At 44.0% G+C, this 25,807-nt stretch overlaps 1 protein-coding gene across 3 annotated transcripts in view; it reads left to right on the top strand.

Annotated features, from left to right (window-relative positions):
• USP33 (ubiquitin specific peptidase 33) overlaps window positions 1–25,807 on the top strand; it is a 399,453-nt gene that overhangs the window by 243,799 nt on the left and 129,847 nt on the right. The gene's annotated exons all lie outside the window — the stretch shown is intronic.

Consider the following 25,807-nt stretch of genomic DNA (forward strand, 5'->3'; position numbering starts at 1 on the left):
ACATAGAAGTGCTTTAATCATGGTGATGGGTTCCAATTTCCAGGTGACTATGATCTGCAAACACCCTTCATCAACTTACTTTTTGATACTTTTAGAACTTTCTGAAATTTTTCACCCATGATTTTTCCGTCTGGTGTGACTTAGTTATCTACTCCTTGACAGCTGGCATACGACTTGTACTCACTATCAACAATTTAACAGACTGTGAACACTCATATGTTTATTCATGGGTCCTTATTTCATATTAGTTGGTATCAAATAGCTCTGTCTATGTGCAGGAACCTAGAACACATTTCTGTAAATGCATGTTTCATTTATGAAGATGATCCTATGAAACAAACCACTTTTAGGAGGCCATATTTTCTGTCTTTGCTTCTTAAAGAAAGCTCAATTGGAATTGCAGCTTAACCAATAAAATTAATTTGGCTGAACAAAAAGCACTTTGAATTCTTTTTCCCAAAAGAAGGCAAGGGAATAGGTTATCAGCTTATCGCCTATTATTTTTGGAATTTTGACACTGCTCCATTAATTAATCCAGGAACTTCACTATCTTACCTTATGAGGAACTTTATTTTTTTCTACTCGGCAAATCACTGCTGTATAAGAATCATGTTTACACTCAAATAGTTTTGGAAGGGTTATTTTGTATCACTTGCGGTGTCTACCATTTAATTCACTCTTTTTTTACAGGGGTTGAGAATGCATTCTCCTTTTACAGATTAGGATCTCTTCAAATCAGCTCAGTAACACAGCACACTGTCTGTCATCAGTAAGCTTCCTTACTGTGTTGGACTGAAATCTTGCAAAGATTCACACCATGTCTTTCAGACCATCACACTGTTGTGAAGTGGGCCAAGTGTTAACAGTCCCTATGCAGGATGTTGCAAGACAGGATTGAGATGGAGTTTGCCTGCCAGATAATCTGGATCATGTGGGGAAGTGTAATGCCCAAGGGAAGGAAATCCTCTGTCTCCATATTAAATGGGACACACTTGAGCACCCTTAGGGTTCCTTCTTAAACATTTTTTTGTTTTGTTTTAAAAGTATCATTATCAGTCCAAGATTTTTTTAGTGCCAGAGTACTTGATTTTTGCAGGCAAACTGTTCCTGTGAAAGACAGTTTGGTGTCGACTCTAGCTTTGGCTCTGAGAAACTTGATACTGAAGCAACATTAGTGAACCTTGAGATCAGCACTCAAAATCAAAATCCAGATCAGCAAATCTTGGCACACACAGAGATAAGATGAGGGGAAAAATAATCATATATGCATAATCATGACATAGGAAACCTCGACAGGGGCTAAGGTTATTCATCCTAAAAGTTTAACAAGGCCTCTTACCTGCTCAGATAATTTATATATTGTTGCCATGCATGTATCAAATCTGAAAAAGCGTTGTTCTGATTGTATACTTGTTGTGAATGATTTTTCTACTTGAAGATCCCTCACTTCTTGAATCCTTCCAGGTGTCGAACTGAATCCAGAAACTCTGCAATAGTTCTCCTGCACTGGCAGCTGGGGCCGTGACTCCACATTGGCTCCAGAAACCACCCTGGACATGATGTTGCAGAATCGTACAAAGTGCCACCCCAGTGCACACAAGTCTATTTTTCTTTTTCCAACACCCTTTGGCATGGCTTCAGAGTTGTTCTCCTAGGAAAGTCTTTTAGAACATATATTTTCGCAGTGTTAAATAGGAAGGCCTGTCTCCTGTAAAGCAGTTGTGCTTCAAACAAAGCCATTCTTTACTCTCAGACCTACGCAACGTTGGTTTATTGTTCTGGACCCCAAGCATGACTCCGAGTCATGCGAGAAGTGTGGCTGCATGCATGCCAAGGCCATCAAGAAGTGGTAGGCTAAATTCTCATGGCGTGGGTCCAGGATGAACACTGGGGTAAGTGACACTGCTCCAGCTCCTGTGCCATGCTCCGCCCTCGTTCCCCTACGACAGCAAAGCTCGAAGCAGGCCTCTTCCAGTAGCAGAGAGATGATTTCTCTGAGGGTCCACAAAAGGCACAGGAAGAGTCCTCTGCCTGCTTGATATTGTTCCTGCTTCTGGGGTAGCTCATAGACCACCACTTTGCTGAGCGTCTCAGACATTGACTTCAGAGCCAGACGTGGTGGTATCAGTGGGGTATTTGGGTCCTCCTCCAAAGATGGAGTCTTCTAATCCAGTGCTGCATTTTCCAGCTTCCCGCACTCACCCACACAGATTGCTGCCTTCACGAGGTGATGATGGCTTTCTTTTGAAGGAACTCCATCCTGGTCCCTTCTGAAACATCCAGGGTGTCTTCCAAGACCCTCAACAAGGCAACAGCTGGCAGCTCCAGTTCTTGCACCCAGCCTAGGTGAAGGACACAACAGTTATTGGAGAAAGCTCCTTAAAGTAGTTTGCCTCATAGCAAGTGATTGGCAGGCTTCGGTCTCTTCTTGGCTCTTATTGAATGCCTTTTAGATGCTGCACAGATCTATCAGACTGACTATAACAGCAGTGAGACAGGGCATCTTCCCTCCAGCAGCACAGATGATAGCAATTGTTTGGCACTGCTGAATGCAAAATGGCCTGGGCACCTCTTAGGAGGTGGTCCTGTACAGCACTTCAGAGCTTGCCAACTAAGGAAGTTGATTTGTTCATGATAGTCCTGCCAAAAGGCTGCAGAGAGCCAAAAGCTACTGTGGAAGATGACAAGGCCAACTTACTACCATATATATTTTTTTCAGTCTGCCTCTTCATTGGGGTCAGGCTGTTGCTCCACTTCATTGTGGAATTAATGGATACAAATTTAGCAGCATGGCATAAGCCGGCTTCTGCCGTGGTGGGGAGCATGGTATCTGGGACCCCAAAATGGTTTTTACCTGCAGATTCCTCACCTGTAGAACAATCCTCCGACATTAGGCTGGATCTGGAAAACCTCAATGCTGCAATGCCGCCAGTAGTGGGATGCTGGCCTCAGTCTGCACCAGAAGTAATGCCAGGTGAAATAGCGACCCCGAGTCCATATAGCGACTGCCTCAGTGCATCAACAGCAGCTCTTTTTTTCCACACCTTCAATGGAGATCCAAAGCTTCGATCTTGGATGAGTTATCCTCAAAAAAAGATGCTAAGAAAAGCAATACAATGTCTCCTTCAAAGAAATTGGGTTTGGCTTTAAATCATGCCGGTATTGTGAGGGAAAGATTTGTTTCACTGACCTCCATTCAATTTGTTTATGGTGCTTGGACTGTGACCACAACACCGAAACTTGTACTTCCTGCCTCAAGATGAACCCAAAGGCCATCAGAGAGCCTGTGGCCAAGCTGTTTATGGCTACGGCCAAGGTCGACTATCAGTGGTAGAAATGTTATTTCCAGTTCTCCTTTTTCTCCGTCAACTAAGTGCAGGAAATACCATCTAACGTCAAAGAAGCACTCTAAAGGTAAGTCTGTCAGGAAATAGAGGTCTTCTTGTGGGTCCCCACTTTTTAATTGAGGGAGAACTCTGTATCTTGGCTGTTCTGGTCTGCCAGAGGTAAGGGCAACCCCTTCAAATAGCCATGTTGCTTCTGATGTTGAGAATATCCGAACAGGAAAGTGCCAACCCAATCTCCCTCACTTCCCTCCCCCCTTTCAAGGAATCCTAACATTAAAAGAGGACAACAAAGCCCATGGGCAAGAAATCTCCAAATGCAGTTGGGATCGAGGAAGGCAAAACCAGAAGTGGGAGTAACTTAACTGAGAGCAGGCCTAGAATAGGGCAGGACAACAAGGAAAAGGGCAAAAATGCTGGCTGAGAATATCAAGTCGAAGCAGTTCCACAAACTATCCAGCAGTGTTCCTTAACGCCACGTACAGCATCTTTGCAAAAGTGTCAACTCCGTAGGGAGCCCCCTCTGATTCAACAGGTCCAGCACAGCTCCTGATGTTTCAACAGATGCCGTTCTGTGCCACATTTTTGGATCTGGTGCCCTCCCTGTGTTGTCACAATGCTTGGTTTCTCAGTACCGCAACTATCTTTGTTGACAGTGCCACTACCTCCACCAACGGCTCCAGATACAGAGCCGCCGGACCTACAGACCAATGTTTTACCACCTGCTTCACTGCTGTTCTCCGTTTCTTTCTGGCTGCTTGAAGAGGGGGCCTAATGGGCACTCCTTCATGAAATCTTTGGTATGGACTTGGACCTGATGGAGGGTCTACTCTGTGGAGAACAAGTGCAGGACCCCCTGAAAGGTTTTCAGGGCCCATCATCAGCTTGTGGCCTAGATGGCGCGCCTGAATAGGTCATTGAGTTCCCAGCTTGACCTCCCACATCTGAGTTGCCATCATCAGAAATTAAAACCAGTGTTCTCACAGAGGTCTTATTGCTCTCCTTGGCCACATCGGATCCCTTGTTGCCTTTTAATCAAGTGTTTCTAGCACCAGTTATGGCAGCTTGGGAGTAGCCATCAACAGGCTTGTGGTCGGATACTACAGCTCAGCTCCTAGTTATAGAGGCACCCTGCTCAAGTATGCAGCTGGGTGGAACCTTCCCCATGGTACCATCGGACAGAGAATTCAAAAGACTAGAGGCTTGGGGCGAGAAAGCCTCTTCGGCCAGAAGTGTGGCCTTGAAATTGTTAAATGCCAACTATCTTTTTGCCAGGTATTTCCATGCATTGTGGGACATGGCCCAAATGATGCTACAGCACATCTCTACAGACATTAGAGACCATTTTCGGGAAGTCATTGCCGTTTTAATAATGTAGCAAGAAACATTTTGTATATCTGGTCTTGACACGGCTAACTCCGTTGCCTGGGCCTTGGGGACCTCCATCGCAATTCATTGCTATGCTTGGCTCCGGACAGCTAACTTCTTTTCTGACTTCCAGTCCAATTTGATGGATCTTCCCTTTGACACAGTGCACCTCATTGTTGATGAGACGGATTTGATGCTGAGAGATTCAAAACATCAAGGGCCACAGCATATTCACTGAAACTTCAGTTCCACCACCAACAAAGGTCTTTTGCCCTTTTGGTGGCTTTCGGAGAGGTTCCGTCTCCGTTCCAGGCAAAATCAGCCACGCTACTTCCTGGTTTCAAAGAAGGACAGCAGTCTGTGTCCCATTCTAGATTTCAGGAGCCTGAACTGCTTCTTCAAGAAGGAGATGTTCAAAATATTGACCCTAACTCAATTTCTACTGCCATTGGAGTTTGGAGACTGGATGATGTCACTGAACCCACAGGATGCGTACTTCCACATCCCTATCCTGCCATCCTATTGAAAGTACTTGCGATTTGTGGTGAGTTCTATGCACTGCCAGTTTGTAGTATTAACTGTTGGTTTGACATCGGCCCCTCAAGTCTTCACCAAGGTGATGGCAGTGGTTCCAGCCCATCTCAGATGGTACCTGGATGACTGGTTCCTCAAAGCCAGTTTCGCCACCTGTGATCATTGACGCCCTTGTTTTCGACCTGGCGTTCTCAACCAACAAGCCCAAATCTCACTTGCAGCCCCCCAGTGGCTCTAGTTCATGGGGTTCATACTGTAAGCCACATTGTTCGCACCTTCCCTTATACGTGGTATGCGAACAAGCAAGGGGTGTGGGTCTCACCTCCTTTGTATGGAGGTTTTGAGACATTAGTAATTGTCACACCACCAAGGGATCTGTCTCGCTGCCAGTCATCTAGCAGGGTCTCTGAATGTCAGAACCAACAGCCTGAGCTGGTGTTATCTTGCTAATTATTTGTGACATCTTCTACCGGAGGAAGTCCAGGACATCTTCACCCAGTGGGATACTCTTCAGGTAGACTTCATCGCTTCCTTGGAAAATGCTGAGTGTCAGCGATTCTGCACCCTCTAATATCTGTCAAGGGGTCCTTAGGGAACGCTTTTCAGTTAGTGGAGCTTTCAGCACGTCACCCATCCCCCGTCTCAAATACCCTTGATTCCTCATGTTCTGAAGAAATTTCGCCAAGACCCGTTCCAAAGTCTTTCTCATAGCTCCCGGTTGGCCGAGAAGGGTATTGTACAGAGACCTCCTATGCTTCTCGTACATGGCCTCGGCTGTGCTTTCCATTCAGGGTGAACCTTCTCTCCCAGTTGTGGGGAATGGTTCTGCACTCCAAACTCTGAGGCATTCACCTTCATGCCTGGCGATTGAGCGGGGACAACTGAGTTCTTTTCAGCTGTCACTAGAGGTGGTAGAAGTCATTTTGACAGAGCGTCACTGCTCCATTAAGTCGGCATACTCTGGCAACTTTGTTGCATGGTGTGTTAACAATTCGGCGAGAATCCTTGCAGGTCAAGTTATCCTAACTGCTTCAGTTTGCACTTTTCCTAGTTCAGAAGGGGTGTGCCATACACACTGCGAAGGGCTATTTAGCCACCTTGTCGGCTTTCAATCAAACAATACTTGCAGAGCACGACTTGTCACCTTTGAGGGTATTCAGTTGAACAGCCAGGCCTTAAGTCCTTTCCTGAATTCAGGGAGCAAGGGTGCTGTCTGTACTGGATGGGTGGGAGTTAATTCCAGGATTTCACAATGAGGTAGGCGAAGAAGCATCCTCCGCAGTTGCTATGGTGGATACAGGAGGAGTGAGTGGGGGAAAGGGAGGCAGAGAGTAGGTATCTGGAGGGTTGGTGGAAGTTCAGGCGTTGGTCGATGTAGGCTGGTCCCTGGTTGTGAAAGTCCTTGTAGGCTTGGGTCAACATCTTGAATTGACACATCTTCTGGATAGGGTGCCAGTGGAGCTTCTTGAGGTGAAGGGTGATGTGGGTCCGCTTGGGGAGGTTGAAGATGAGTCTAGCCGCTACATTCTGTATTGTCCGTAGTCTTTTCAGGAAGTGAGAGGTGATTCCTAGTTAGAGGGCATTACTGTAGTCTGTCCATCTGGTTACCAGGGCTTGTGTGACAGTCCGCTAGGTGTCGACAAGGAGCTGTTGGAAGATCTTACAGAATATGTGGAGGGTGAAGAAGCAGGCATGGCGAGTTTGCTGTTGAGGATAATGCTGAGGTTGCCGGTGTGGTTTGTCTGCATGGAAGAGGGTCCAAGTTCTGAAGGCCACCAGAACTCACTCCATGGGGAGGTGGTGATTCTGAAGATCAGATTTTCTGTCTTCTCTGAGGGAGAGGGAGAAGTAGAGAGAAAATATTAGCTAAGTGTCATCTGTGTTAGGATATGATCTTCAGTCCGTGGTTTCTGGCATTGATGGCTGGGGGGGATAGAAAGGAAGGGGGGGGGGTCATGTAGGTGTTGAACAGAGTAGGGCTAAAGGATGAGCCTTGAGGGGTGCCGCAGATGATTTTCTAAGTTTTTAGGGTGAAAGGAGGTAGGTGAATACTCTGGGTTCTGCCGGTGAGGAAGGAGGCGATCCATTTGAGGGCATCTCCTTGGATTCTGATATGGTGAAGTCTCTTGATAAGGGTGTGATGGGATACAGTGTTGAAGGCTGGTGATAGGTCAAGGAGAATCAGGGACACTGTGTCTATTCAGTCAAGAAGGGCTCCAAGGTTGTCGGGGGCTGCAATCAGAGTGGTTTCAGTGCTGTGGTTCGAGCGATACCCAGATTGAGAGGTGTCAGGAGTTCCATAAGTTGATGGTTGATGACCTTTTCGGGGAAGGGGAGCAGGGAGATTAGACAATAGTTTTGAGTTTGCTGGGGTCAGTGAAAGGTTTCAGAGGTTTTTCCTGCTGTGTGTTTTCATTCCTCAGGGAAGGTGTCCATGGTGTTGGATGCATTGAGGATGGTGGTGAGTTTGTTGCTCCCAAGGTTGTAGATGTGGTGGGGACAGGGGTCCATAGGTGATCCTGAGTGGACGGAACTCATGATAGCAGTGGCGTTGTCAGTGGCAGGCTGATTCCAGGTGGTGAGCATAAGGTTGGGGTTTTTTGTCTGTCGGAGCAAGGAAGCTGAGGGTTTTGGCAATAGTTGGTGTTGGAGTGTGATGCATTTGTAGATGGAGATGATCTTGTTGTGGAAGAAGTCCACAAGGGTATCGCAGGCTTCTTGGGAGGGGATGATGATGTTGGTGGCCGAACCGTTGGAGAATTCTCGGACAACCTTGAAGAGTTTTGATGCAGTCAGTGAGGGCTCTCCTTGGTCTCTTTCAGGAATTGGTGATATCGGTTTAGGGAGGTCTTGAAAGAGGCACGGTCTTGGGGCTCTTTGTTGGTGTGCGCCATTTCGTTTTGAGTTGCTTGCAGGTTTTTTTTGGTGGTTCTCGGTTCTACAAGCTGACCTTTTTGGAAGATCTCCTGGGTTTGATGGGTTGGATGAGGGCTGATCTGTCTGTGCAATCTGTGATCCATGAAGAGAATTTCTTGACTGCCTGTTAAAGGTTGGTTGTGATGCAGGGGCGGGCGGTGTTGGACTACTGGCTCTCTGATACTTTTCTCCAATTCTAGTGGATGGTTCTGGATGGCTTAGTGGTGGTGCCGGGGGTGGGGGGGGATTGTGCAATGGTGAAGTGCACGATGACCTTGTCGCTCCAGGTCAGCTCAGTCCTCCGGTGTGGATGGGGTTGGTGACAAGCTGAGTGAGGCCGATGTTGCTCATTCTTTCAATGAGGTTGGCTTTGTTGGTGTCATTGGGGAAATCGAGGAGAAATTTGAGACTGTTGCGTAAAATGTAGTCTTGGATTCAATGGCGAGCGTGGCAGTGAATGGCATCGCAGAAGCTGGAGCGTGGTCCAGGTGATTTGTAGGCAAGGTTCCTCTGATGGTGGTTTGCTGTAAGTGTGGAGTTGAAAGTTTATATGCTCCATGATTGGGATGGTGTCGTCTGTAGCAGTGGTGCAGAGGATGGTGTCTTTTCTTTGTCTGCGGGATCAGCCATCCCAATCTCAATTGTCTCATGTTGTCTGACAAACGTTTTTCCTCCCACTCCATTTGTCATTCCTCTGTAGGACTTGAATGTGGTTGTTATATTTTTGTTGTGTTCTCCATTTGAATTTAAACCCCTACATATTTATACTCTCTGCCTGTTGACTCTCAAGATGGTATTTTTGGTAGCTATCACATCTGCTAAATAGGTCAATAAGGTGTAGGCCCTTAGCTGCCATCCAAAGTTCACTATAGTCTTTCCAGACAAGTTGATCTTGCTAACGAGGGCGGTTTTCCTTTGCGAGGTGATCACTCCTTTCCATCTCGCCAAATTCTTTTACCCTTCTACCCTTCTATCTTTCACCTCATCCTTCGAAGGAGGAAGAACGGTTGCATCAGTTGGATCCAAGGTGGGCAGCTAATTACTACCTGGACCGCACCAAGGAATACCACTTAGATGACCAGCTATTGTGGAGCCAGGAAAGGAAAGACGGTTAAGATGAGGACGCTATCCCTTTGGATCATCCGCTGCATTAAAACCTGCTATACCAGTGGTTCCCAAACTTTTTTGACCCGCGCCTCCCTTGACCTATTGGCTATTGGCTGCGGCTCCCCATTATGCTATTTGTTTTTTTTTGGGGCGGGTGGGGGGGATGTGAGCCGGGCCTCAGGAGTACTTACATTTTTCACGCTGAAAATAATTGGGATAAAGCCAATGAAGGTATTATAATCATAGATGTAACAACATAAAAATATAACAGTTGTTTAATTAAAAATTGTTTAATTAAAAAAATATATAATTGGCTAAGTCAGAAACAATATAAACTATGCTTAGAAATCTGTACTGAGGGGAATGTCTCCAGTACTAATCCTATGCTAGACAGCATATGCTCTCCTCTGCACTCTGGTGTTTGACTGTGCGTCGCACAAAGCAGCCTATTTGTGTGCTAGATCTGGGAGTGACACCAGCAGCATGCAAAGTTTTGCATATATGGTGCTGCACTCTGTTTTCTCTATAATGCAACAATGCACAGCAAAATTTGAAGTTTCATCACATTGTGTTAAATCTTAGTAAACTTGAGCCTGCAGGTTTTTGTGAATAGAACTAGTGTGTACTATAATTACTACCACTAGATTGTGTTTGAGGATTAAACTTCAAGGCCCTTCCTTGCTGTATTTCAATTTCTCACTTCGAAATTCCACAATCACGAGCTGTGCACTCTAAACAAGGAAAACGGCTTCTGACTTTTTTTAATGGAGTGGATTATCTAAGTTCTAATATGCAGCTGCAGAATTAGGTCACTGCTATCGGTAATGATGCAGCTCATGGTGCCCCTGTCTTGTTTTGATGGCGCACCTGGGCGCTGTGGTGCACAGTTTGGGAACCACTATGCTATACCCTTGCCAAGAAGGAGCTGCTTGAAGGAATCAGGGCCCATCCCATCAGGGCTAAGTCCAATACTTCTGAACTTGCTTGGGGTGGCCTGATTGCAGAGATCTATAAGGCAGCGATGTGGGATTCCTTGCTCACCTTTGCAAAGCATTACTGCCTTGATGCAGAGGTGCGCAGGAATGGGAACGTCTCTAAATCAGTCTTGCAGGATTTCTTGGTCTGCATCATCCATCTACCCTCCTACTGGGCAGGGTATTGCTGTGAAATCTGTTCTGCATTTGAAGAATCTGGAAGTAGAAGTATCCATCAGAAGAAAAAGTTACTTACCTGCTGTAACAATCTTTCTGATGGATACTCTACCTGCAGATTCCTCACTGACCTGTCCGCCTCCCCGTTTTTGATGGGTGAATCATAGGGAAAGTAAAACGATTCCATATTGTAAATATATTGGTACTGCAATCTCATGATTTTTCACTCCAGCTCGCCTTGAAGGCTTGATAATAAGGGGGAGAAATTGAGGTAGATGTGTTAGAATGGGTGTATTATCGACTCAGTGACGTTGCCTGATGTCACTTCTGTCGCCGACCGAGTACAGCAACCCTACTGGCAGGATCATGACTTTGAAGTTTTCTGGATCTAGTCTGACGCCTGGGATTGTTCCACAGGTAGGTAGAGTATCCACCAAAAAGATTGTTACCCCAGGTAGGTAGATATTTCTTGTGACAGCTCTATTCTCTTCAAAGACCCTTGTGACTCAAGCATCCTCTTCCTCCAAATAGAACGCTGACTCTTTCCCTATTACCTCTCCCAATGGGAAGTCAAAGAAAATTAAAGCCATAGGAAGAAAGTTTTTCTTTGGAGATCCTTGCCCTTTTATCCAAGAACTGTAGCTTGCCGCCTCAGCCGCTACTCCCATGCCATATGAGAATTGAAACAGATCTTCATACTGAATATTCCCAGTCAGCTTTGTGACTAATTTTGCAAAGGTTATGCTAAATGAGAAAGGTGCACTGAAACAAAAAGTACGCTGTGGATTGGACAATGGATTCAGTGACGTGGTCCATAGGCTACTTCATCGCGTGCATGCCATCCTCACAGTTCTCAGGTGATAACCAAGCAAGGGTTAGACATGTCCTCTGCTGGACTTGCTTTTTAAGCTACTTGTCATACTCTGCCCTGGAACGATGCAAGCAGGGACGGGCTGCAACCCAGTCCTCTGGACTATCCTCCCCTGCCTGCTGGTTCCACCAGCATTAGCACAAGTTAGGGGACTATTACCGTTGTCTACACTTTCTGCAGTATGATTGTTCGCAGTGTGCAGCAGCCCAGTGAGCTCTTTCGTATGTGGCGGTTCAGGAATCGTTATGGATAGCAGCCATTGTACCTTTCTCCCACCCCTCCAACCCTCCTCCAGCAAAGACACTGTAGTTTGCCCTTGATGGCACCTGTGCAACATATGGAAGGGAAGGCTGTACCATCACTTGGCCTACTGGAAGTCCTTCAAGTCAGACCGCTGGGTTCTGCACATTGTTGGGCAAAGTTGTGTCCTTATCTTCCAGGACCCTTCAGAGACCCCTGCCCCTTCAGTCACCTCGGACAACCATGTTCACATTTTGCAGCAGGGAGGTTCTGGATTTTGTGAGCAAAGCGGCTATGGCGTTGGTTCCAAACATTAAAATTGTGTAGGGATACTATTCTCATTGTTTTCTTGTTCCCGAGAAAGTTCGGGATCTCTGCACCATTCTCAACCTTGCGAACAGAATACATTTTACGTCTAGGAGAACTTTAAGATGCTGTCTTTGATGTAACGTCTCTTAACTCGGTCGGGTGTTCACCTCAGTGTTTGACATTAGAGGTTTTTGTTTTCCATTAGGGCATAAGTCTCATGTCAAGCTGCTGAAAGTTTGTGTGCGCCACATGACATGCAAGGCATTCTGTCCTCCCTCCGCAGTTGGACGTTTCAGCTCCTAACTGACAAGACAAGTGTTATGTTGTAAACCAACTGTCAGGGTGGCACGGGCTCATGTCCTCGGTGTCTGGGGGTGCTGAGGTTATCACCTTGGGCTCAGGCTCATGATGTCTGACTGGTTGTAGGGCTGCTGAAATTGCGGGCTAAGTATTGCAGCCTGGGACATTTTGACTGTCATTAGAGGTATCTCCCTGCAGAGACAGTCCAATCCATTTTTTTCCTCTGGGTCATTCCTTCAGTTGACGTTTTTATCACTCACGAAAACCAGCACTACCTGCAATTCTGTGCCCTACAGTTTTCACTACAAGTAGATCTGTGAAATGCATTCTGTTTCACGTGGGTCTTCCATTTCCACCACATTTCCTTCCATTCCTCTGAATCCTGAAGAAGCTGTACCAGGAGCTTGTGCAGATGATTTTGATTGCGCAGGACTGGCAGTGGAAGGTGTGTTTCTCAGATTTGCTTCACCTTTTCTTGTGCTCCATTCTTCTCCTTTTGCTCACTTTGTACTCCTCGGGCATTTCGAGGGGTATTTTGGCATGCAATACTCCGAACTTCCACCTTCATGCCTGATAATGGAGCATGGCAATCTGAATTAATTTTATCTTTTTAAGGTAGTGGATGTGATTTTGTTCACTTGTTGCCACTCTGCCAAATCTGTTTATTCCAGGGATTGGTTTCATTATGTCTCTTTGCACTAAAGCAGGTGTTAACTGGTGTGTTGCATTTTGTGCTTTAATTGGCCGCACATGGTTTTGCTGTGGGCTCTGTCAAGGGCCATTTGTCTGCCCTTTCTGCTTTCTTTTGTCTCCTTTAGTTACGGGTTTTCTGCAGGGCCTTCACCCATTTATCCCCCCACCCTCTTCTCTTTTTGATATGCCTCAGTGGGACATTAACGGGGTGCTCACCTTCTTGATGGGGGTCACCCTTTGAGCCTATGCACAGTTGCAATCCTGGCCCCTTGAAATGCCTCGTAAAACATTGCTAATCTGGGTGGACTTTCGCTGGATGATATTTTAAAAAATGGGGGATGTGTTGCAGTCATGATGTAATATTTTAGGAACCATGATAACTAAATACTTCATTTTTGTGTCAAAACATAGGTTTTGGGGGTCTAGTAGTCTTATAGAATATTACTCCTTAGAGCAACCTTTCTGCCATTTCCAAAAATGACGGTTATAATAGAGGAAGAAGAGACATATATAGACATGAAACAAATAATGGTTTTAATCCTTTTATATATACCAAAACAATGTTTATGATCTGAATATTTTAAAAAAATTAACACATTTTCATAGTTTACTTTGTTTCTGCAATCGCTCCTGGTACATTTGCAGAATGTTGAACATTTGAGAAGAACATATCGACAGGGACATCTTTTTGTAGCACAGGTTTTGCAAGTATATGTACATGTACGTTCTATGGGTAGAGGCTCAAGAAATTTCCTAGGTTATAGCACCGTATCAATATCTTCTCAACCAAATTCACACAGATCTTTCACTACATATGCATGATCCAAAACATTTACACATCTGATCAAGACAAATGCTCTTTTAAAGTGTTCGCTCACAGACTATGACGTTGGTGGAAGTTCACTTTGCAGGACTGATCTCTTGAACTCACTGTACCGAAGATCATCAATTGTGTGGCAGTCAGAAATCGTTTCCCAAACATGCACAAGGTATTTCTCTGTCTTTACAGTCACAGTCTTCTTTTGTCTCAGCAAATTCTTTTAGAAACTTCACAGGTTCAGCAGTTAAAGCCCAAGCTTTGTTCCAGTTTTGCTCAGTGTTATCACACGTAAGAATATTGCCTTTATAAGGACGCTGGGCATCTCTGGGTCACGTTTCTTGCACAGAATATGAAGCGGGATTAAGGGCCTGACTATGACCTTGCCGGAGGGGATTACACATCACAAATGTGATGGATTTTCCACTCGCCATTTTACAAGTTCCATAGGATATAATGGAACTTGTAATACGGCGGACAAGATTTTCATTACGTTTGTGACAGAGTAATCCCCTCCGCCAAGGTCATAATCAGGCCGTTTGTGTCTTTTCTCATCTTTTCCATAACATATCCATAACTCTGACAGTCCTTAACTTGGGAACATTGCAACAAACCTAAAGCACACAATAATAGCATCTGTGTCATTTGAATGTAGAATGACTTGATTGGAACTATTTTGAACAGCCTACTCAACATGTGGCACAACACGAAGGTCAGCTTCCTCCAGTTTGCTGTTAAGTTCTTGAACAGTATGGCCTGTACCTTTTGAATACATCTCCGCAGTCACCAATTCCTCATTGACAATCACCCCACTTGCAATAATTGGAAATTCAGTGTTCACTGAAGCATCAGCAATGTTTTGGCAACTAAACATCTCAAAGTTCATCTTGTTCGATGTTGATGACCATAATTGCACAGGTATAGGTGTTGCATTTTTGATGCAGGCAAGGCCAATTGTTATCTTGCAGACATTTGCCTGATTCTCTCTTGTTCTTTGGTAGATACCTCAAGATAACTGTCAAAGACGATGTGCAGTTCTTGCAAGGTGCACGCTGACTGTGAAATATCTGTAGAGCAGTCTGAACTACCTCTCAGAAGTTGTGCATGGATTAAATCTGAACCATTTGCAGTTGTGACATATAGGCCACAACAAAAGCAGTTCTCAATGAGGACACTTTTTCGAATTTAAATTCTTTAGGTGAAAGTTTTTTTCGAGCTTTTGTACGAGTTTGTACTTCACTGGTTTGGTTGCAGCATCTCCATCAAATAATGTGTTTGTTGGAAGAAGATCATGCGACTGAATGTCCTTGATAAACTCGCCATTTGCTTTTGCCACATCCATTACTCTATGTGCTTGCAAAAGTTGTTTTTTGTAGTAGCTAGATGCACGAAACTCCTACTATGACAATTAAAGCGTGGAATTTTAACTTTAGTGATTATGTCAAACAGCTTTTTCTCTTCCAATACGAATCTCTCCTGCTTTTGTTCTGCGTATAGCTTTGATCCATGTTCCAGGACATTTAGTAGACGTGTCTTTATATAATTATACACATATTGTTTAGTCACAAAGTTGTGTAGATGCACAGGCTCAGTCATTTCAAAGGGGTTTCCCTGCTGCTGCATGAAATTTAGAAGGCTGTCAACATGTTTATTAAAACGTTCTCTTCTCTTTCCCAAAAGTTTGTGGTGAGGAACAGTTTCACGATGGTCCATTAATTTTGAATCTCTCTGAAAACATTTCAGATAGAAAGGACTACATGGTAAACTAGCTACCATTGAGCAGCATATTCACTTTGCCATGTCTGACCAACAATTACCTTCGCTTTTCTGTGATCTCTGGATCGTCTCTTCCAGTTTCATATCTGGAGCCACAGCATTGAAAATACCCTCTCTGTCTTCCACCACAAAATGTCTTTGGATTAATTTTCTGAAGAGGTATGGTTTTTCCCCTTCTAGCTTCTTCACTCTTTCCATATACCAGGCCCCATATCTCGTGTGGTTTATGCAATCAAATTTGCAAAACAAAGTAATCAGTAACTCCACAATCTTCACGTGCAGCTCCCAGTCACCTTCTTGATCAGCGTGTATCAAGTTTTTCACTAGAGCTATCATGTGTAAAACATTTCCCCAGTACTTGGAAAGTTCAGATTTTTCTTCACATTCTTTGACAAACTTTACAAACTTGGTTTTCTGATTTTGAACTGAGTGTATTGAACACTGTCTGGCTTTGCATCATGTGTTTTGAATGAAGTGCGCCCTGAGCCTTGTTCACTTCCGAGATAAGATATGGAAAACCTAAACACAATGTGCCTCAGATATGATGAGTATACCTTGTAATAAACAAACATAGTGAGTTCCACTCAATACTGACTGGACAGTTTTGCTTGCAAAGATGTCAGCCTCAATAATTGCATAGTCTCTGCCACATCCACCGAAAACTTCCTGCACACCGCAACACAACTCTTGTCATGTGGAAAATGCCCATCCTTGGATAAAGATCATCAAATTTTACTGGATTGCTAATAAAAATGTCAGCTGCAATACAGAAACCTATTCATCGCAGAAAATTGACAGGATAGGCTGGTCTTCAAGATTAGTCTGCACATTTTAGAAATGTTTTCAAACTGTGTATACTGTTGCTTAGTTTGTGACTGGAGATGGTATTACTGGTAAAAACCCAATCTTCAGTGGGATTGTATTCTGGGGGTCAGAAAATGAATTCTATTCCTCTGAGGAACTGGCTTTTCTTCATCCTTCAGTCTGGACTGAATAAGCAATATGATCAATTCCGTTAAATCAGCTTTGAGGACTGCAGCATCAGGTAGAAGATCAGTGTCCTCAGCCACTTTGAAACCTTCTGGTAGACTGGGATGTGTTGATGGCTTGTGGTGATTTTATACATGTTGGCAAGGCAGTTGGGTTGTAAGTTTGCAGCTTTGTTTGTTTGGGCCTACACCTGACAGGGCTTGTTTTCCAGCAGCTACTTGATCGGTAAAGTCTTGAAAAAGCGCCATGGCAGTATCGTGTGTACTGGATGTGCCAAACAAAGAAGAACTGTCTTCAAAATTACGAAGAGCAACAATTGTAAATTCTGTCCTGGTAATGTGACTTGGAAGTGGTGTTTACAAGATTTTACAGCATGAGCTGCTAACAAGTTCCTGTTACTTACTGTGTCATTATAACTTGTTGGTACACCAATCTTAATCATTGAAGTGATTAGCTTTCTGTGTTTGCTCTTGTTATAGATTGCGTGGGCAGTCATCATGTGTAGCGGAGTTTTCTTTTTGCCGTAATGTAATTCATGAAACATGATTTTTAAAAGACCGTACCTTTGCACAGAATAAGCCTGTAGCTTTATGGGATTGCCTTCCTCTTCTTCACTTAGATCTTCAAAACCATCATCAATGTTGTTGGCTTCGGTTCCAAACTCAAGAACTTTAGTTTGTAACAGTTTTGCTTTGCTGATATTACACCATGATGTAAAAAATGTTGGGACAACATCAGGCATTCTTGCTGACTCCCATAATTTGTGGAGCTCTGGGACATCTAAACCTTTCAGGACTATTTTCTTAAAATGGTTCTTGCAGATTTTACTGCATCCTGTGGTCTTATTTTGGCAGCAAGAACTTAAGTAGTCAAATCAGCTGAGAACTCCGTAAGTGGCTCATTTTTTTTATTAGACTGACAAAAACGAATTCTGTCATTGTACGTTCTCACCACAAAAATCTTAATTTCATTATTATGGATCAATACAGTTTTACAATGTTGACCATTATTTCTCTGATCTCACTGAGTGTGAACTCATAGCCAGCCCTCAAGAGTGGCTTTAAAACCTAATTTTCTTTTTCAAAGAGTGCAAACTTAACTGAAGGCTGGTGGTTAGATTGCTGAATGTATGCACTCGTGCTGTTCCGGTGGGCATACAAATCCGCAGCAGATACATTCACCTTGCTGTTAAGATCATCTACTATGCTGAAAACATCATCTTGGAAGAAATTAGCTGCAGATAAAAGCATGTTTGCCCCTTCGGACTCGTATAGTCTGTATTTTGTTCTTTCTGGCTAAACAACAGATAACACATTGAAGATCCTCTGCTTTCTGAACAGTTGTTGGAAGTGGGCCAGGCGTAGCCATCGATCTTCTAAGTGGATGTGCATTGGGTTTGGTGGTTGTTGTTTTTTTCAGAAGTCTCTGATTCTTGTTGTGATTCACTGGTTTCTGCCATTTTCTGACAATTGTTTCCAGGTTTTTTCCATTGTATTCTACTTGTAGCACTTGTTGTTACAATGATAAAATATTTGATCCTCTTCACCCATCAGTTTCAATCTTTTGTGAACTTAGTCTTGCTGTATTTCTGCAGCATCTCAAACTTTCTTCTCTCCATCTGTAGTTGATGTTAGCTTTTCCTTCTGATTAGTTTAGCATATGACACATTTTACTTTGTTGAAGAAGTCCTCAGATTTTGTAGTTAGCAACACTCTGTCAGGAGGTAAAGATCCTCTGCTACCAACTGCTTCGCTCATGTTTACGAGTTTGAATGAACAGAAAACTTGAAACAGAAACAATATTAAGAGAAATTACCTATATGATGGCTAAAACACATCGTTATAGAGCCACCATTTTGGGAAATGGCAGAAAGGTTACTCTGAGGAGTTATTTTCTGCCTCTGTAAGACTACTTGACTCCCAATATCTATATTTTGACACCAAAATGAAGTATATAGGTCTTATGATACCTGAAATAATACATCATCACTGCAACACATCCGCCATTTTTAAAACTGTCGGCCAGAAAAAATCAGGCCGACCCAATCTCTACCCAAGCTGAATTATTGCTCAATTGATACAAAAACACAAGTCATAATGAAAATCTCTGGAAAACTGTTTTTACAGAGGTATATCAAGGGGCCAGGACTATTGTCCGTTGGGTCTGCTTCCTTTAGAGACTGTGTTCTTGTTGGCCGTACCTTTCAGCGTGGCATATAAGCATGCTGTAAGCTTTGTCTGTTTGTCTTCTTTTCACCATCATTTGTCTGAATAAAATGATACTTATAGTCCTAGACTGCCTTCAGGAAGAAAGAAGACAAACGGCCTGATTACGACTTCGGCGGAGAGGGTTAATCCATCCCAAATGTGACGGATATTCCGCCCGCCCTATTACGAGTTCCATACGATACAATGGACTCGTAATTCAGCGGGTGGGATATCCGTCACATTTGGGACAGATTAACCCTCTCCGCCGAAGTCGTAATCAGGCCGTTTGTCTTCTTTCTTCCTGAAGGCAGTCACCCCATTTCATGTGAGGTAGTACATCAATTTACTGACATTCTTCCCATCTCTTAATACCATAAAGGAAGTGGAGAGACTGCGCTGCGTGAGATTTGCTCAGGGCCCTCATTTTTAGGGGCGAGCCTGCATCGCATGGGCTTGCGCATGCGTATCGCTAGCAAGATGCTTTAGTAACTAGAAAAGGGCTCGGAGCCCCGTCCAAGTCGTGTCTGTATCTTTCATTGGTTTGTGGGCTTGCCAGTCAGAATCTGCTTGCTTTCATTAGTGGCAGGCAACCATACATCATGCCTTTTCCGGTGGTTAACCCTCCTCGAGCGCAGCGACCAAGTACAGAAAACATGTGAGGCTCACTGTTTCCCGTCAGGTTTGTGGACTACTTTTTGTCTATTTCCGCAGCTTGATCTCGCTTGGCAGAAGTCTCGCGCTTTGCATAATTTCGACCCTGTTACACAGTTAATTGCACTTTTGCCGGTTACGTACATAATTGCACTTTTTCCGATAGGTTTCATTACGAGTGAACTGTAGCAGCATGATTGCGCTGCTTTTTTCTTTTAACATGGCAAGAAAAATCTGGTTGGGAGTTTACAACTAGTAATAGCTGTAACTCTGACAAATGCGAGACCCTAGTGCATTGCAAATACTTGTTTAAATTGACAGGACCCACAAGTACCGGATTGATAAACAGCTTTTCCGTGACTATGCTGGTTCCAAGAAAGACTAGGCTACTCAGAAGTAGAACATGTCCCACTGGATCATTTGATGTATAAAGATGCCCTACGTTCTTGCCAATAAAGTGCCCCCTGAGAACATCAGGACTCATTCCACTATGGTGCAGACTGCTTATTCAGAGTTTAAGGGGTGTTCCTGTCCTGAATATCTGCCAGGCTGCAATGTGTGCTTCATACAAATTTTTTATTTTTTTCAGAGTCTTTAGATTCAGATAATTTAGTGACTGCACTTAGCCCTCAATCTAGTGCAGCCTCTGATGCAGCAGCACCAACCATTAAACAAACACAGCAGACATCTTTAAGGTGAGATGGTGGTCAGACCAAGGGAACAGAGGGTTTAGACACCAACACAAGCCAAGAGAACACCAGACACAGTGAAATTATTAACAGTAGTACGCTAACACCAGAAATATTGACATCATGGCTTCTGTCATCATTTGGTATGAACATTCCCAATTACTGCGCTGCTTGTGTCTGTGATTGGTAAAGTTGTCTCATGCTGGGCTAGCTTACTGTATTAGTGCATATATTTAGATCAGAGTTATCCACCAATGATGGCCAGTTTAAACCACAGGTTGTTGAACAAGTGATTTGATGGTAACCAACTGTCTACAGTAATAATAATAAAGTTATTCCTGTTTTGACTTCAGACAGTTTGTGTGTTTGTTGTAAAGTAAAGAGAGTGCATTAAATTTGGAAAAATGAAACCGTCCAAAGGCCTATTGAAGTGGAATCTGAGTATTATTTGCGTTTTGCCTCTTTTACTTTTTATTGCCAATCAGAAATTACCATGTTTTGCTCCAGAGTCTTTTTTTAATAAAGTGTCACAGATCAGCGCGTCACGCTTATAAACACATATAAAATATTTAAAGAAGGACCTTTTTTGTTCCTCCATCTAAAGCTAAAGACACTACTGTCAGTTTAACTGGGATTAAAAACCTACTTGTCAGGCTCGTAGGTACGAGTGTAGCTCTGCTTGTCAGATCAGCCCACGTAGTTTTCCTCAATGTGCTTGAAATGGTACCATTGTTCCTCAAGTCAAGGATATACACATATGCCTTACCTAGATTACAAGCTGCTCTTGTCTAGAGTCTCCTGGCAATCTCCCTACTTGGACATCTCTCTTCTGTACAATTCAGATTTCTCTGTGAACACAGAAATGTCTTTCCTCATTTCTTCTTTAATTCTTTACTCCCCCACGTTCTGCTGTACACTGTGGTTGTGAATGTTCTCTCCCCATCAGAAACCAATTTTGGCAGTATAGAAACTTTCTTCCTGGGCCATGATAACAACTCAAAATCGTGTTGTTCTTAAGGGGGCTTCTACATTTGGCCTCCAGCATACATTTGATCATCTTAAATAAATTTGCACATTGGGTGTAGGAATCACTTTCTCAGGCCTGATGGGTTTCATTCTGACTTGGTGGAAAACAAATACCTGGGATGGGAGTTGTTAGAAGATAACTTTACAGTCCTATTTTTCCATTCTGTGTCCCTGTGGATTCACAATATGTAGTCTTTGGAGGACAGAAAGCATGAGCGTCGTCTTGGCCTGGAACTGTTAATTTCCACTCTCAGAAGGAGAACAGAGGCATGGTCTCTGCTGCCAACTCAAATGGGATATTGTCTCTTAACAGCAGTCTTCAGCTGTGGGTGTGGCTGTGTGTATGTATGTATGTATGCGTTTGTGTTAGTGAGACAGCTTTGGAACTGGGCCATTTGCAGACACATTATTTTGATAGACACTCACAAACTGGGGCTGTCAGTAATAACACACATTTTCTCTCCAAACATGTTCAATTATAACCCCACCCACCCCCTCCAAAATTGGGTGGTTGACCCATCAGTTACTTAGGCCATGAACAATGACTTGGTATTCTTTCTGTAACACACTCTGGACTAAAGGCTCAAATATCAAACCTGAATCACTTTGGTCTTGCTACCAGTCTAATTGTGAATGCCTCAAAAACAAAAAATATGGCTTTCTGGAAAAAAGGGAAACATCTGCATGGCAGATTGGTTCACAACATGTAGATCTTATCTGCAAATACGAATACTAGGGAGTCACTAATAATTCAAAACTAAGAGTGTCAGAGCATATCGTTGAACTAAAAAAGAAAGCCTCAATGGTAACCAAAGAAGCGCCATGATATTCAAACCCTTACGGCAGACAAGCAATTACTCCTTCTTTTGGCCGTGAATGCCAATTTACTCATTCTTCTTTTATACTACTCAGTGGTATTTCAAGACAAAGAGATCAACAAGCTAAATAAATATCTATATCCAAAATATCAGACATCCACTTTACTTGAGGTCTTCAATCCCACAAGCATTTTTTCATTTAGAATTGAAACTTAAGTCAGTTAGCAACCTGAACACACCTGCCCACTCCATTTTCCCTGTGAAGTTTGGAGGGCACAAGATGAGGCCTTAAAGTGGATCTACGAGAACTTAATTGCTACCGCTCCAGAATACTTGTCCCTCAATCCTTGCAGGATTGAGAAAAGCCTTACCAGCTAAAAAACCCTTCTCTAGCTGACTTAACAAGCCTTCCAAAATAAAGTTGCAATCGTTTAATAAGAACCTCTGTGAAGTACTCTAGTCTGAAGAAAGACATAAGGACACTTTATGATTATAAACATACTTAATCTTGGAGTGGCTGCATGTTTTGCATGTTTTAAAACAGTTGTACCTCTGCTCAGGCTTGGAGTTTGCTAAAAAGATCAGATAATTCAGTTCAGGCTGCTGTTGCACTGGTTTTATTGTTGCACTGGTTGATTGGAAGAGAACTATGAATAAATTTTTATTCTGTACTTTTTTAATTGATGTATGTAAATACAATAAAATACAACCATTTACTATAAATATTAACAAACACTTTGTTGGTCTCAGACAATCTTTGAAAATAACTGCATCTCATTTGTAGTATCCTTCAAATTCAATCCTTTCTTGTTTAATAATCAGACCTGGTCGAGATGTAGCCTCTTTATTTGCTCCACCAGTACAAAGACAATTATACATCACCTTGTTTGTGAAGCATTGACTACCACTCATTTGCTTAGATTTAATACCTGATTTAACACCTGCAACACGCTGTATAGAGACATGCTTAAAGGTCAAAAACTATCTACTCAGCAACCAGACTATCTCATAAATGGCAAATTGGGTGGGGGTGAGAAAAGATTAAACTTTAGTACATGATGGTTCATGCAGTCAGGGCAACATTGGTATAACAAAAAAGTAGCCTTTCCCCTTTAGGTGGTATGATCATGGTTGCCTTTTCCTTAACAGAATAGAAATGGTCCTTCTAGAGAACAAGGAAATCTTTCTCTGTGGACTAGATTTGAGGATACGTTTTGCACCAGTTGTGATGTCACCTCAAATAGCACCCCAGCCTATCATGCTAATTTCTGATTCTATAATTAAATTGGGGATTTGTTTGAAAATGTAGGAACACCAGAAATTGCAGGGTTGTAATAAAGGGGTTCTGGAAAATTAGCTTGTGTATAAGAGGCCAAATGATATGTGTAAGGAAATACCTCCTTGGCATGGTTACCCCTTAACGTTTTGCCTTTGCTGATGCTAAGTTATGATTTGAAAGTGTGCTGGGACCTTGCTAACCAGGCCCCAGCACCAGTGTTCTTTCCCCAAACTGTACCTTTGTCTCCACAATTGGCACAACCCTGGTCTGGGAGTTTGTCAAACACGAACTCCACAGTTCCATAATGGCTACACTGAAAACTGGGAAGTTTGATATCAGACTTCTCAGCACAATAAATGCACACTGATGCCAGTGTACAATTTATTGCAACATACACCCAGAGGGCATCTTGGAGATGCCCCCTGAATACCTACCCGACTTCTAGTGTAGGCTGACCAGTTTCTGCCAGCCTGCCACACACCAGACATGTTGCTGGCCACATGGGGAGAGTGCCTTTGTCACTCTATGACCAGGAACAAAGCCTGTACTGGGTGGAGGTGCTTCTCAGCCCCCACCCCCTACAGGAACTGTAACACCTGGTGGTGAGCCTCAAAGGCTCACCCCTTTATTACAGCGCCCCAGGGCATCCCAGCTAGTGGAGATGCCCGCCACTCCGGCCACTGCCCCCACTTTTGGCGGCAAGGCTGGAGGAGATAATGAGAAAAACAAGGAGGAGTCACCCACCAGTTAGGACAGCCCCTAAGGTGTCCTGAGCTGAGACGACCCCTGCTTGAGAAATCCTCCTTCTTGAGTTTGGAGGATTCCCCCAATAGGATTAGGGATGTGCCCCCATCCCCACAGGGAGGAGGCACAAAGAGGTGGTAGCCACCCTCAAGGACAGTAGCCATTGGCTACTACCCTCCCAGACCTATACACACCCCTAAATTCTGTATTTAGGCGCTCCCCAGATCCCAGGAAATCAGATTCCTGCAACCTGAAGAAAGAAGGACTGCTGACCTACAAGCCCGCAGAGAAGGAGGAAGACAACAACTGATTTGGCCCCAGCCCTACCAGGCTGTCTCCAACTTCGAAAACCTGCTCCAGCAACGCATCCGACAGGACCAAGAAACTCCCCTGAACAGCGGCCCTTTTCAAAACCAGCTACTTTGAACTTCCAAAGACTTCACGTTTCCCGCCGGAAGCGCAAGACTCTACACTCTGCACCCGGTGCCCCCGTCTCGACTTGCAGAAAACCAACACCTCAGGGAGGACTCCCCGGCGACTGCGAGCCCGTGAGTGACCAGAGACAACCCCTCTGAGCCCCCACAGCGATGCCTACAGAGAGAATCCAGAGGCTCCCCCTGACCGCGACTGGAACCAACACTGCACCCGCAGCCCCCAGAACCTGAAGGAACCGAAATTTGACGCAGGAGCGACCCTCTGCCCTGCCTAGGTGGTGGCTGTCCCGAGAAGCCCCCCCTGTGCCTGCCTGCACCGCTAGAGTGACCCCCAGGTCCCTCCATTTAAACCTATACAAAACCCGACACCTGCTTTGCACATTGCACCCGGCAGCCCCTGTGCCGCTGAGGGTGTGTTTTGTGTGCCTACTTGTGTCCCCCCAGTGCTCTACAAAACCTCCCTGGTCTGCCCCCCGAGGACACAGGTACTTACCTGCTGGCAGTCTGGAATTGGAGCACCCCTGTTCTCCATAGGCGCCTATGTGTTTTGGGCACCTCTTTGACCTCTGCACCTGACCCGCCCTGAGTTGCTGGTGTGTTAACTTTGGGGTTGCCTTGAACCCCCAACGGTGGGCTGCCTATACCCCAGGTCTGAGACTAATCACACTTTTACTTACCTCCCCCAGGAACTGTTGATGTTTGCACTGTGTCCACTTTGAAAATAGCTTATTGCCATTTTTACAAAGACTGTACATGATATTGTTTTCATTCAATGTTCCTAAAGTATCTAAGTGAAGTACCTTGCATTTAAAGTGTTTACTGCAAATCTTGAACCTGTGGTTCTTAAAATAAACTAAGAAAATATATTTTTCAATATAAAAACCTATTGGCCTGGAGTAAGTCTTTGAGTGTGTGTTCCTCTTCCTGATGCATCAAACCTTGTCTCTTAGTAGCATTGGTAAGGAATCCACTGAGAAACCTAGAGACTCATCCCCTGCTTTACAACCATGCCAGAAATGTCACAGTTTATAACAAAGCTCAGGGCCTGCTGTGGATTCTTCAAGATCTTGAGAAGCGAATATAGGAAAACCTCTTTCTATGCCAGAAAGATCATGCCATTCAGGTACCACTATTGTTCTGACCTTGGCTGGTCGAAATTTGATGTGCTCATCTGCCTTCACTCCAATGGACCTGGGTCTCATTGACTCCTTTAAATAGTGGGATTCTGTTTATAGGATGTCATAGGTTTGTTTGAATCATTGGACTCATCTTCACTGGTGTTCAGTGGTGTTGCTAGTTGAGTAGGAGTATCCACATCGATGAGAGTTGCTGCAGGGATTTCCATTCTCTTATCATGGGCTTGTCCTTCTTTCCAGGCAGAATATATACTGTGTGCCCCATCTTCAGTGCTCAGACACAACTGTACAGCACTTTTTGAATGTGTGAAACGCCATTGAAATGCCTGAAATGCTTGGTTTACCTTTAGTTCTCCTAAGGGAAGTACTTGATATCTTTCCCCATATTTTGAAGGGAAGGTTAATTC

Source organism: Pleurodeles waltl, chromosome 4_2, assembly GCF_031143425.1.
Source record: "Pleurodeles waltl isolate 20211129_DDA chromosome 4_2, aPleWal1.hap1.20221129, whole genome shotgun sequence".
Lineage (NCBI taxonomy): Eukaryota > Metazoa > Chordata > Amphibia > Caudata > Salamandridae > Pleurodeles > Pleurodeles waltl.